This window comes from Pelobates fuscus, chromosome 1, assembly GCF_036172605.1.
Source record: "Pelobates fuscus isolate aPelFus1 chromosome 1, aPelFus1.pri, whole genome shotgun sequence".
Lineage (NCBI taxonomy): Eukaryota > Metazoa > Chordata > Amphibia > Anura > Pelobatidae > Pelobates > Pelobates fuscus.
The window spans coordinates 380,726,844-380,741,243 of NC_086317.1; positions in this window are offsets into that span (position 1 = coordinate 380,726,844).

Sequence of the window (14,400 nt, forward strand, 5' to 3'; positions counted from 1 at the left end):
TCTTCTTTTTTCGATCTGAAAATGTTTATTTATTTTTTTGTCATAAAAGGAAACATCAAGTTTACAGGCCTTGATAAAACACAGAATACAATACATTCCAATGAATAACTTCTGAGCTGTCACAGTGTACATGAATCACAATACCTGAAAAGTTTGATGTAGGGACATGGCTACCACAGTACACAAGTATGAGCAATGACAGTCCAACATAAGGGAAATCATTGACTTTCATAACCTGGGCATACAGAGGGTTTAAAACTCAATGCTGTCCCAGCTCCTCCAGGGTCTGAAGCTACACAGGAAGTAGAAAGGATAATTTCCCATCTGCGCACTAACAGAAAATGCCTTGCAGGAGGAGCGGGGAGAGAAATGTGTGATTCACACTGTAAAACAGCTACTGTAGTTCTATCAGGGGCGTTTTAGCCGCAAGGCAAACAAGGCATTTGCCTTGGGCGGCATTTTCCAGGGGGCGGCAAAAAACGCCGCCCCCAAATGCCCAGGGCAAATGCCTTGTTAGCCTTGCGGCTAACTGGGCTGCCGGTCGGGCTGATGGGCTGGGCGGTCGGGTGGCTGGCGAGGGAGCTCTTCCTCTGAGCTCTCTGCTCAGCTCCCTCGCGCGCCGCAGAGTGAGGCTGGGAGCCGGAATATGACGTCATATTCCGGCTCCCAGCCTCACTCTGCGGCGCGCGAGGGAGCTGAGCAGAGAGCTCAGAGGAAGAGCTCCCTAGCCAGCCGCCCCCCAGCAACCAGCCCAGCAGCCCGACCGGCAGCCCCACTAGACCCCAGGGAGATAAAGAAACCCCCCCCCCCCAGCATTCCCAAAGGTAAGGAGGCTGGGGGGTAGGTTAAATTTATTATATATTATTATATTATATTATATATTATTAAATTATATATTATATATTATTAAATTAATTATATATTATTATATTATATATTATATATTATATATTATTAAATTATATATTATTATATTATATATTATATTATATTATATATTATTATATTATATATATTATATATTATTATATTATATATATTATATATTATTATTATATATATTATATATTATTATATATATTATATATATTATATTATATATATTATATATTATTATATATTATATATATTATATTATATATTATTATATTATATTATATATTATATATTATTATATTATATATTATTATATTATATATTATTATATTATATTATATATATTATATTATATATTACATTACATTATATATTATATATTATATTATATATTATATATCAGAGAGTGTGTGTGTCTGACAGAGAGTGTGTGTGTCTGACAGTGAGTGTGTGTGTCTGTTAGTGAGTGTGTGTGTCTGCTAGTGAGTGTGTGTGTGTCTGCTAGTGAGTGTGTGTGTGTGTCTGACTGTGTGTGTGTGTTTGTTAGCTAGTGTATGCGTATCTGTCAGTGAATTTGTGTGTGTGTATTTAGAAGGCGGGACGGGGGGAAGGGTTGGGTGGGGGTGTCGCGGGGGGGGGAAGAGGGGCGCCTGAGTTTTGTCCTGCCTAGGGCAGCACAAAACCAGGATACACCACTGAGTTATATTATCAATTATAGGAGGGTGAATACATTACTGAAGTTGTAAGATTTACACACAAGTATTTTAGGTTATTTTTTGCCATTGAAAGGGGAAAGATTGAGGCAGCAATAGAAATTCCCAATATTTCAGATTTCAACATCTAAATTTAAGATTGCTAAGAGACCCAGAGAGATTAAATTTGTGAATAATGTGTGGTAGGGAAATGATGGTCTGTGTCACAGGCAGGGACGTATCTTCCGCAAGGCAAACATGTATTCTTGGTATTCTTGCCTCGTGTCCTGGGGGACTCAAGAGCTGGCCACTTTCTCTCTGGTGTGAAGTGGAGGTGAAAGAATCTATTCGGGTCTGATGATCAGGAGCTATTGTTGGTTAGATGTGTTGTAAAGAGAAGAATAGTAGTTCCTAAATAGAAAAAAAAATCTCATCTCACAATCCATCCACCTTTTTAAGTTTAAGTATGTCTTTTTAAGGTTCTTTGCTAAAGATTTTCCTCAAATCCCAACATGGCTTTGAAATGAAGGATCACAAACTAGACAAACTGAGAACAAGCTCCATGTAGGAGCAAGATAGATACAGGGACGAAAGACAACATAACCAAGCCAGTAGCTCAAGTCCCCACTCAGACCAAGTGGTCCTGTGGATATAGGCCTCTAAGCCAATGCTTGTAATTGGCCAGGCTGAGTCCAGGCAGGTGTGATATATGATTTGCGCCTCCCATGGCACCGCAGCATGCTGAGTAATTACAGCCTCAAGTTTTGACAGGAACCATCTCCCAATGTCCACCAACCTCTCCCTTCTTCTCAGGGAGACAGCTTTAGGATCCCGGGCAATGTTGTTTTTCTCTGAGGTGTGGACCTCGAGCAGTCACTCGGATCCTCTTGATTTCCCACCCAGTAGAGGGGCGCCGATTCAGGGCTCTGACTGGAAGTTGTGTTACAGGTATGGGTAGGGCAGGTGGTTTGTTCATTATTCTCACAGCTCTGCCAAAATCATTGGCATATGGTGTCAGACTTGAGTAGAAATTCCACTTCACAGTGAACAAGGAGTGTCTGCTCAGCATGCTCGTTGTAGCTGTCGGGTTCACCCAGGATTGGTACAGCAGAAAGTGCTCACTTGGTGGGGGCGGGAATAACCCCCGCTGGCCAAGGGGTGGTGTACGGGTTTCTGAGTAACCACTGTTGGATCATTGCCCTCTTTCCCTTTTCTGTTGGTCTGTGTATATTGTACTGTCTTTTCCCTGATTGTACAGCTCTGCAGAATATGTCTGGACTGTAGAAATGCCAATTAAAAGGAAAATATTTTCCGCTTTAGTAAGAACATTTTACCCTGTACTAATACTAATATCCACATGATGGCGCTATACATTGAATAACAAGACAATCATTTACACGAGGTTTCTCCATAATAGTAAATGTATTTATTTATAATGTGCTTTACCAAGAATACATAAAAGGTCAAGTTTTCAAATATGTCCAGAGACGCAAAACTAATGCATAGATTAAACACACACAAAACAAATAGCGAAACATCAGCAGTTATTTTTGTATGGCTTTACAGATGAGATACAGACAGGCAAATCTATTCAGAAATGTCTTATAGGTGAAGGAGCTGAAGATTGATGACTTCTCCACGTGCATCGTATTCTCGCCCAGGCTTGATGCTGTTCTGCATGCTGATCTTTTCATGTTTCTGATAATCCTACTAATACTAGAAAACACGTCTGGGAGCATATTTAATGCACATTAATAATATAATAATAATTAGCATTTTTTTTTTCCCTGTGAGACTCAAAGCACTTTACAAATATACAAACATAAAGACATAAAAGTTAGGAGTTTCTGAAGGTCAGATGAGGAGACTGAATGCCTGATGGAAGAGGTGGGCCTTTTAAAAAAAAAAATCTGTAAGGACGATGCCTCTCTGATTGCGCACAGTAAAGAGTTCCAGAAGGTAGGGGCAGCGTAGCTGAATGCCCTGGAACCTGAGTCTGTCTGTATTCTTGGCACTGACAGGAGGGATTTGCTGGCTGACCAAAGTGAATGGGATGGAATGTAGGGTGTCAGGAGCTCTTTCAGGTACTGTGGGCCTTGATTGTTTAAGGCTTTGAAGGTTTCCAGGCCAATTTTAAAATATGTTCGCCATTTAATTGGAAGCCAATGCAGGGAGTGGAGAACAGGTGTTATGTGACAGGAGCGAGTTTGATTGGTCAGTAGTCTGGCTGCTGCATTTTGTACAGTCTGAAGGCAATGGAGTTCTATCTCTGGGTACAGTACATTGCAGTAATGTAGCCGAGAGGATACAAATGCATGGATTAATGTTGGCATATCATCCAGTGAAATTAAGTGTTGTATCCTAAATAAGTATAAAAAGGTGTACACAAAAATACAATTAATAGGATAGGCTCAACACTTAAGAGAGGGATACCTTTAACCCCCACAATGAAATCAAACTAACATGCAAATATAATATAAGTGGAGCTCTTATATACCTGGGTAATGGTATTGAGGATGGGTGCACTTGGTGCAGCACTTTTCAAAAATCTGTGAACAATATATAACACAATCATAGTGCAGATGGTACGAACAATAATAAATAAATGTGGATGAAAAAATTTCCAACTCACAAGGAGAGAGACAATAAGTCACCTGGCTCTAGTCCTTAAGGGAGATCCACAGCCCTCTTCTGTGCCTTTAAAACCCAAATGTTGGTCAGCAGGGATAGAACACAAATAAAATAAAATAAAATCTGATCTAGTGATCAAAAATACTTGAGAAATAATGTAATCTTAGTCCAATTGGTAAGAGTAGAGTGTGGCCCTTTTAGAAAGAGACACGTTTGTGAAATAGAAGTTACCCTGGGAGGCCATAAGCTTTTCTGAAGAGATGTGTTTGAAGGACTTCTTAAATGATTGAAGACTAGGGTAGAGTCTGATGTCGTTAGCAGGCTGTTCCAAAGGAAAGAAATCGCCCGTGAGAAGTCCTGCAAGTGCTAGGAAGCAGTAAGGGTGTAAGCAGCTGTCTGGAGAAGGGGCATACTTACGAAATACTTAAGGAATATAATAGGAAGTAGAGTTGTTTAGAGCTTTATAGGTTAGGGTTTGTGTTTTGAATTAACTCTTATAGGATACAGGAAGCCAGTGTAAGGATCGACAGAGAGGAAAGATGTGAGAGGAGCGACAGGAGCAAAAGATCAACCTCGCGGCAGCGTTCATTATGAACTGTAGCAAGGCAGTGTAGCTTCTGGGGAGAACAATTAGGAAATAATTACAGTAATCAATGCGATAAATGACTAGAGCATGGATAAGCTCCTTAGCAGTTTCTGGCTTAAAAGAACGGCAGACGTGGACAATGTTTTTAAGCTGGAGTTGAGAGGTTTTAGCATCAGATTGGACGCGAAGTGAAGCCAGAATCTAAGCTAACGCCAAGACAGCAAGCTTGCAAGGATGGACTGATGCAGTTATTTACACATACTGTTTACTATCAAACTATCAACCATCTTTGGCCTTTTTTATTTAATTTATTTTAATTTCATTTTTCTAAATTCGTTTTTAGATATATACCAAGGGAACAAATACACAAGCATATATTTCAAATTTTAATTACCTGTCGGATACATGGACTATTGATAACATTTAGCAGACTCTGGAATCCTGGCATAGATACAACATATACATCACATAATAAGCAAACTCATGGGGGACATTCACTAAACTAGGAATTACAATGTTTATGCAAAAATAGCCAAGCTGAAAAATATCAGCTACTTTCCAATTAAATTTTAAATTACCTTTAATTCTTGGATTGGTAAAATAAACTCTATATCATTGCATAATAAAAAATGTTCACTTGCAATCCTCTGCAACAAACAATTCACCCCCGGCCTGACGCCCCAACACTTTTCCATGTTCGAAGATAACGACCTTCGAACGGATCACTTCTACCATTCCCCGACCTACCCCAACAAACACCGCTAACCGCATTCGACCACTTCCGCCACATTCAAATTAGAAGTTTCCTAGAAACCCCAACAAACCAAAAGGCAAGCACAACGAACCTCACCAACTTCGAAAATGCCTGCATGGCATGCCCAATCCAAAAAAAAACAGATATCCATCCTCTATATGAAAATTATCACCACCTCTACGGAGGGCTCACTCACATACGTGTCGGCTTGGGAGAGGGACCTTGGGCCCCCGAACCAACCCTCAGACTGGGGAGACATATGGCAAGCCACAGCATCGGTCTCCATATGTGTAAATCAAAAGGAGCAAGCGTACAAAACACTGATGCTCTGGTACCTTACCCCTCTTCGACTCAAACAGATGGGCATTGCCAACACTGATCTATGCTGCAAACAATGTGGAGGAAAAGGCACATACATTCACACTTGGTGGGAATGCCCACAAATAGCCTCACTATGGCTCCAAATCACACAACTGACATCCAAAGTACTACACACCAATATCCCAATGGACCCATGGACATGGCTCCTCTCAAAACCCCTAGAAAACACCCCCAGATGCCAAAACAAGCTGATAGCTAAAATCGCCCTAGCAACCAAGAGGGCTATAGCAGAGGCCTGGAGCAAACCAGAAGTACCATCACTACATATAGTGAAACGCAAAATAGAATAAACCAGAAAAATGGACAAACTGTCCGCAATAGTATATGACTCCACAAACACCTTCAATAAAATCTGGGACCCATGGCTCTACGTGTTTCCACTAGCCATGTCCAACCCATGAATTGACGAGATCCACCACCACCCCAACACACTTCGGGGAAAACCCCAACTATATCCCTAACTAGACGAACGAGCCCATCCACATCCACACACTCCACCGAAAGTAACCATCTCCCAATCCAGACCCACAACCACTCCCCACACCACTCTCACCAGACACAACTCCTCAGCCCTCCCACTAATATCCCATACCCACCACTCTTTCATACCCTGATTCCCGAATACGCAACCCTCGACCCCCCTCAAACAAAACCATCCCGACAAAAACACAACCCAAACATACCACCAGCCCTCCTACTCACACAGGTCACGGCCACTCAACCCATACCCGACACAACAACCCCGACCCCGCAAAAAAGCCGACTACATCGGATACAGTCGAGACCCACACCCCCACCACTCCGACAAAAACGGCACGCACCTAGACAAAGACCTAAAAACTGCAAACCAGAACACCACACCCACAGCACACTTACCCGACACAACACCCAGATAAAGGCGCGATACTACATGGACGAACCACACATCTCCACCACCCAATAACCCTAAAACACAACACCATACCACACCCCCATGCTCCTACACCCAAAAACCCCAAACCCCCCCACACCACAAATTCGCTCACACAAATATAAGCTGAGATACGCACAACAAGATACTGAAAGACGCACTACCCCCCCCTTCCTCCCTTATAAACTCTTCCATCTCCCTGAGCCGACTGCACCAGAGACCTCAAGAGGCTAAGAGTACCGTAATGGACGCACCATCTCCTACCACGTCCATCGAGTCACTTGATTCCCAAACTCCCAAGCCACAAAGAAAGGCATACCCTGAAACCTGCCTGATCCAGAACCAAGCGAACAGACCCAAACTCAAGGAATACATATGTTACTCTTAAAACCAAGTGACACGGTGCTCCGATCAAAGCCTCCAACGAGAATGCAGAAATGATCTAGTTGCGCTTAACCCCAGTTGAAAATTCTAAAAGACATTTGGTACATGTGTTTGCAATGCTTGATCACTGTAAACTCAGTTGAATGAGTCTTGTATCGCACAATGCTAACCCCCCGGTTTTCCTTCTGTACCCCCACCCCATGAAAAAAACTTTCAAAGTAAAGAATTTATAAAAAAAAATGTTCACTTGAACTAAATGGCTTCACCTTGTAATTGCACTCATTAGAATTCAAATGCTCCGAGTCTCAACTTTGCCTTCTTGTTCACTGAACTTCTGTGACAGAATAATCTGGGGTAGCATTGTTTAATTACACATAGGGGTCTTTTAGGCAGTTCTTTTATAAATGTGTGTTCCTTTTTTTCCTGCGTTTCTTTAGAGCACACTTTTTCTTTTCAGAACCCACACTCTGTTACACGCAAATCTATTATAATCTGACGTTGGGCATCACTCCACAAGAACTAAAAAAAAAAGAAATAGATCCAAGATGAACTTTCTTTAGGTATGTCCAACAGTTCCCCCAAGTTTCTCAGGGAATTCAATGTCGATACTCATGTGCTTTCTTTCTGTGAGAAAACAGCTGCCATTGTGAAATGGGGTTAATGCTTAGAAAACTTAAAAGGCATATCGCCCATAAATATCCCCAGTAACTACCGTGCAATCCATTTACATATAAAGGACAGGAATTCCAGAAAACAATACCTGCCCTGACAAACGTTGGTCTACAAGCACTGATCACCACTTCTAAAAAATACGTTTCAATAAATAAAACCAAAGCTTAGGGAGTCCCTAGGATTAAATAATGGCCGCGGCAAAGAAAAAGAAATCAAGTTTTAAAAAAATCATGATTCCGTACTGTGAAATTGATTAGATCTCTGAAAAAGCAGAGTTCAGACGGGGTAAAGAGTCTTGTTCATTTACTACCCCTTGTGTCTATACTAGAACTATCGAATACCCAAACACTGGTTCTTAATCAAGTGGGCTTATTGAATTGTTAAACATTGGAGAGACTCAATGGCTGCATTCACTGCTTGCACCACGGGATGAAAAAGGAACAAAAACTGCAAGAAAAAAAAAAAGTAGATCTGAAACAGAGAGTAGTTGGGGACATTGCTTAAAAGGTTATCATAAAAGATGTAACCCTTGATTGAAGGGACTGCGGGCTATATTTGAAAAACAGAACATGTAGGAGTGAGATCTGGAACCGATGTCAGGAAGCATGGAGTCCAAGCAGTAGGACATGTTATATAAAGTGGTCAGATGTGTCTGAGGAGTTGGCCTGATAACCCACCTTTCCAAAAGACAGGTTGCCTACCAGAAAGACAGAAGCGCAATGTAACTTTGCCATAAAGACCACTTACTCAGTGTATCGCCATGGTCTAGTCCGCGTGTGGCTTGCCATAGAGTACCTGGATGTAGCCTGTTTTTTCACCCAGTGCAATGGCGACCCATTTGATACTGGGGAAATTTGGCAAAGGTGTCTTACATAGTAAATAATCTTGTTGTACATTATTAATAATAGAGGATTGGGTCACTGAGATAATACCATATGATTTGGGTCCTGTCAAAAAAAAAAAGGACCAACTGGTATAATGTGTATTCAACTGTTTGTACGAGCAGTAAAGAACTATTTTAATTAGGTTAGGGAAATGTCAAAATTGACTGAAAACACTGGATTGTCAGAGCTCCTCCATATGGAAGGAAAAAAGCCTCAATCCAATAATAAGAATAAATAAATAGTTATTTTAACACTATCGTGTTCCTTAAAGCAATTAAGAACGAGAACAATGTATCTATTTACACAGACTGATTTCTAAGCAAATGTATTGTTGTTTAAATACACATTACATTGAGTATTGTTGCTGTGGAGCAGAGGCGGCCCTCTAATTAGGCGGTTTAGGCGGCCGCCTAAGGCCTCGCGCTGGCTGGGGCCTCGCGGCCGCCTAAACCGCCTGTTGGCAGAGTGTGTCAGGTCCTCGGTCAGTGACCGAGGACCTGACACCAGGAGGGGGCCCGGCGGGTTGCCCGGTATGCCGCCGGGTGCGAGGCCCCTCCTGGCTGCCCGGCCACCGCAGACACCGGTCTGCAGCTCCGCAGTCAGCAGAGCTGCAGACCATGTGTCTCGCGAGAACCGGCCAATCAGAGCGTTGCCGCGGGTTACCACGGCAACGCTCTGACATCTCGCGAGATTACATGGTCTGCAGCTCTGTGGAGCTGCAGACCGGAAGGCAGCAATGGCCACCAGACCACCAGGGAGCCCACACTGGACCACCAGGGAAGGGTGACCACCAGGAAAGGTAGGCTCTCACCCCCCTCAGCCTTACCCTCAGCCTCACCACCCTCAGCCTCACTACCCCCCCCACCCTCAGCCTCACTACCCCCACCACCCTCAGCCTCACCCTCCCACCACCCTCAGTCTCACTACCCCCACCACCCTCAGCCTCACTACCCCCACCACCCTCAGCCTTACTAACCCCATCAGCCTCACTACCCCCACCCTCAGCCTCACCATCCCCCCACCCTCAGCCTCACTACCCCCACCACCCTCAGCCTCACTACCCCCACCACCCTCAGCCTCAATACCCCACCACCCTCAGCCTCACTAACCCCACCACCCTCAGCCTCACTACCCCCACCACCCTCAGCCTCACTACCCCCACCACCCTCAGCCTCATTCCCCCTACCACCCTCAGCCTCACTACCCCCCCCACCACCCTCAGCCTCACTATCCCTCACACCAGCCTCACTACCCCCCACACCAACCTCAGCCTCACTACCCCCCACACCAACCTCAGCCTCACTACCCCCCCCACCACCCTCAGCCTCACTACCCCCACCACCCTCAGCCTCACTACCCCCACCACCCTCAGCCTCACTACCCCCACCACCCTCAGCCTCACTACCCCACCACCCTCAGCCTTACTAACCCCACCACCCTCAGCCTTACTAACCCCACCAGCCTCAGCCTCACTACCCCTCAGCCTCACTACCCCCCACACCACCCTCAGCCTCACTACCCCCAAACCACCCTCAGCCTCACTACCCCCCACACCACCCTCAGCCTCACTACCCCCCAAACCACCCTCAGCCTCACCCCCCACCACCCCCCAAACCACCCTCAGCCTCACCCCCACCACCCTCAGCCTCACCCCCCACCACCCTTAGCCTCACTACCCCCCCACCACCCTTAGCCTCACTACCCCCCCACCACCCTCAGCCTCACTATCCCTCACACCACCCACAGCATCACCACCCCCAACCACCCCCCTCAGCCTCACTACCCCCCACACCACCCACAGCATCACCACCCCCAACCACCCCCCTCAGCCTCACTACCCCCCACACCACCCTCAGCATCACAACCCCCAACCACCCTCAGCCTCACTACCCCCACCACCCTCAGCCTCACTACCACCCTCAGCCTCACTACCCCCCACACCACCCACAGCATCACCACCCCCAACCACCCCCCTCAGCCTCACTACCGCCCACACCACCCTCAGCATCACAACCCCCAACCACCCTCAGCCTCACTACCCCCACCACCCTCAGCCTCACTACCACCCTCAGCCTCACTACCCCCCACACCACCCTCAGCCTCACTACCCCCCACACCACCCTCAGCCTCACTACCCCCCACACCACCCTCAGCCTCACTACCCCCCACACGACCCTCAGCCTCACTACCCCCCACACCACCCTCAGCCTTACTACCCCCCACACCACCCTCAGCCTCACTGCCCCCCACACCACCCTCAGCATCAGGCACCACCATCCCCCACCACCCTCAGCCTCACCATCCCCCACCACCCTCAGCATCACCCCTCACCACCCTCAGCATCACCCCTCACCACCCTCAGCATCACCCCTCACCACCCTCAGCATCAACCCCCCTCACCATCAACCCTCACATCACCCCCTCCCTCTCACATCACCCCCCTCCCTCTCACATCCCCCCCCTCCCTCTCACATCCCCCCCTCCCTCTCACATCACCCCCCTCCCTCTCACATCACCCCCCTCCCTCTCACATCACCCCCTCCCTCTCACATCACCCCCCTCCCTCTCACATCACCCCCCCCTCCCTCTCACATCACCCCCCCTCCCTCTCACATCACCCCCCCTCCCTCTCACATCACCCCCCCTCCCTCTCACATCACCCCCCCTCCCTCTCACATCACCCCCCCTCCCTCTCACATCACCCCCCCTCCCTCTCACATCACCCCCCCTCCCTCTCACATCACCCCCCCTCCCTCTCACATCACCCCCCCTCCCTCTCACATCACCCCCTCCCTCTCACATCACCCCCCTCCCCTCACATCACCCCCCTCCTTCTCACATCACCCCCTCCTCCTTCTGACATCACCCCCTCCTTCTCACATCACCCCCCTCCTTCTCACATCACCCCCCTCCTTCTCAAATCACCCCCCCTCCTTCTCACATCACCCCCCCTTCCTTCTCACATCACCCCCCCTCCTTCTGACATCACCCCCTCCTTCTCACATCACCCCCCTCCTTCTCAAATCACCCCCCCCTCCTTCTCACATCACCCCCCCTTCCTTCTCACATCACCCCCCCCTCCTTCTGACATCACCCCCCCTCCTTCTGACATCACCCCCCTCCTTCTGACATCACCCCCCTCCTTCTGACATCACCCCCCTCCTTCTGACATCACCCCCCCTCCTTCTGACATCACCCCCCCTCCTTCTGACATCACCCCCCCTCCTTCTGACATCACCCCCCCTCCTTCTGACATCACCCCCCCTCCTTCTGACATCACCCCCCCCTCCTTCTGACATCACCCCCTCCTCCTTCTGACATCACCCCCTCCTCCTTCTCACATCACCCCCCCCTCCTTCTCACATCACCCCCCCCTCCTTCTCACATCACCCCCCCCCTCCTTCTCACATCACCCCCCCCTCCTTCTCACATCACCCCCCCCTCCTTCTCACATCACCCCCCCTCCTTCTCACATCACATCACCCCCCCCTCCTTCTCACATCACCCCCCACTCCTTCTCACATCACCCCCCCCTCCTTCTCACATCACCATCACCCCTCTCACATTACAATCACCCCCCACACCATCACCTTCCTGTCACCATCACCCCCTCTCACCATCACCCGCCTCTCCTTCTCACCATCACCCTCCTATACACACAACACACTTCAAGCAGCTACCCCATACACATAGGGTCTCAGACAAAAATGCAAACATGCTCACAGAGACATACATTCACACACAAGGATACTCCGTCAGACACACTCTCAGGCACATACACAGGTAAACTGTGCATCAATGTGTATATGTGACACTTTTTTGTTAGTGGGGCCTCATGTTTGAGTTTCGCCTAAGGCCTCATAAAGTCTAGAGCCGCCTCTGCTGTGGAGCTCTGTTATACACCCAGACACACCAACAATATGGAGCTTCTAGATAAGAGTTACAGAGGTTCCTCCTAAATAGGGACACTTGGGAGGTATGATATAGTTTTTCTATATGAAGGTAATTAGTGATGTCCTCCATCTTTATTTGTTTGCATAGAATCTTCTTCTCTATTTAATATGAAAATCAATAATAAACTAAAAGTAAGACGCACTGTGGTTTTATGTAAAATATATATATTTATTGCAAATATACGTTCTTTGTACATAGATTCCAACATCTTTTTCCATCTTACTGTCCTTTTAATACTTCTATCAACTGAGGTCACGTTCTGGGACAAAATGTAGGAACTAAAACATGGCAAAACAAACATGGCGCCAAGTGGTTTATAAAAAAGGAACTAGTTTATGAACACATCAGCAGCAGACTGTAATGACATTGGGATCTTAATACAGAAAAAGTCTTCAGCTGCACTTTCCTACCTAAAAATTGTGTTTCATTAGATCAATATCACCCTAGGTTTAACAGCCAGAACATTAGGAATTGGTTTCTCTCCTTCCTGAGTTCTATTTACATAATACAACCACACTCCAAATGGCAACTACGGGACATTAATCTGAGCAAACTAAGGAAATACAGTACAAATTAATTACTTATTAGCACGGTGTCTTACTATTACTTCTTTGATAACTAACTAGTGCATTAAGAATAGGAACTTTTTTTCTATGAATATCAGAAACCAACAGATGATTTACATTCCTCAATTATATTTTAGCTCATGGGGTCTTAAGCATATTCCTCATATAGGATTTCTGTGTGCATCCTAATGGGACACTACAGACATGTATGTGTTAGAACAGTGGTTCCCAAACCTTTTAAGGTTCAAGGCACCCTTAATATTTCAACATTTTTTCAAGGCGCCCCAAGTAAAAAAAAAAAAAAATCTAGGTTGTATATATGAACAGCGCTGCGGCATATTCTGTGCCCCTGTACGGCAGAAATGCTTGCCATTCAGGCAAAGACCCAGAACCTAATCTTGGGAGGGGAACTGGTAGATTATTTAAAGATACAATCCAGGCACAATAACCACTACAGCACTCTGTAGTGGTTATGGTACCAGGAGTGCCTTGGTGCCCTCCCAGGGTAAGTAGTCAAACTTTTTGAGAACAGTTTGACAACTTGGGGCAGTAATGTGTGTGTGTGTGGGGTGCAGAGTGTGCATGTGTGTGGGGGGCAGTGAGTGTGTGTGTATGGGGGGGCAGTGTGTGTGTGTGTGTGTATGGGGAGGGTAAAGTGTGTGTGTGTGTGTGTATGGTGGGCAGTGTGTGTGTGTATGGTGGGCAGTGTGTGTGTGCCTATGGGGGGCAGTGTGTGTGTGTGTGTGTGTATGGGGGGGCAGTGTGTGTGTGTATGGGGGGCAGTGTGTGTGTGTATGGGGGGCAGTGTGTGTGTGTATGGGGGGCAGTGTGTGTGTGTATGGGGGACAGTGTGTTTGTGTGTATGGGGAGCAGTGTGTGTGTTTATGTTGTGGCTGTGTGTGTGTATTGGAGGCAATGTGTGTTTATGTATGGGGGCAGTGTGTGCTTGATTATGGTGGGGCAGTGTGTGTGTATTGGGGCAATGTGTGTGTATGGGGGGCAGTGTGTGCGTGATTATGGTGGTGCAGGGTGTATGTGTATTGGGAGCAGGGTGTGTGTATAGGGAGAGTTATTAAGTATGGGGGTAGCAGGGGAGATTAATATTTAAGT